Consider the following 530-nt stretch of genomic DNA (forward strand, 5'->3'; position numbering starts at 1 on the left):
CACACAGACGAGACGAACTAGCAAGGACAAAGGGGAAGACACAGACTATATACAAAGGGACCAGGGAAGACAACGAGGCACAGGTGACACACATGAGGGCAGGGCTGGTAATCATACAAGGAGGGAAAACACAGGAAGCAAAACTCAAGACAATACACAGGGAGGACAGGACTACCAAAGTAAAACAGGAAACACAAGACAAGACTAGACAACTAAACACAAACCCAAGGAAACAAAACACCAGAACTGCAGGAAAATAACAATAACTAAACACAGATCAAACTAAAAACCCAAAACAAGGAAAACCAAAACCATAAATAACACCAGGTCGTGACAGAACCCCCCCTTCAAGGAACGGCTCCCAGACGTTCCAAAAACACAAAACAAGGGTACAAACAAAAACACAGGGAGCCCAGAATTCAAAGTCTCAAGAGTCCAGGAAAAAAGGTCTCAGAGTTCAAGAAGGCCCTGGCCATGGGCCAACAGACACAGAGGTCCCATAAAACGAGAGGCTGGGGTGCTTGGGGGGC

Source organism: Parambassis ranga, unplaced genomic scaffold, assembly GCF_900634625.1.
Source record: "Parambassis ranga unplaced genomic scaffold, fParRan2.1 scaffold_163_arrow_ctg1, whole genome shotgun sequence".
Classification (NCBI taxonomy): Eukaryota; Metazoa; Chordata; class Actinopteri; family Ambassidae; genus Parambassis; species Parambassis ranga.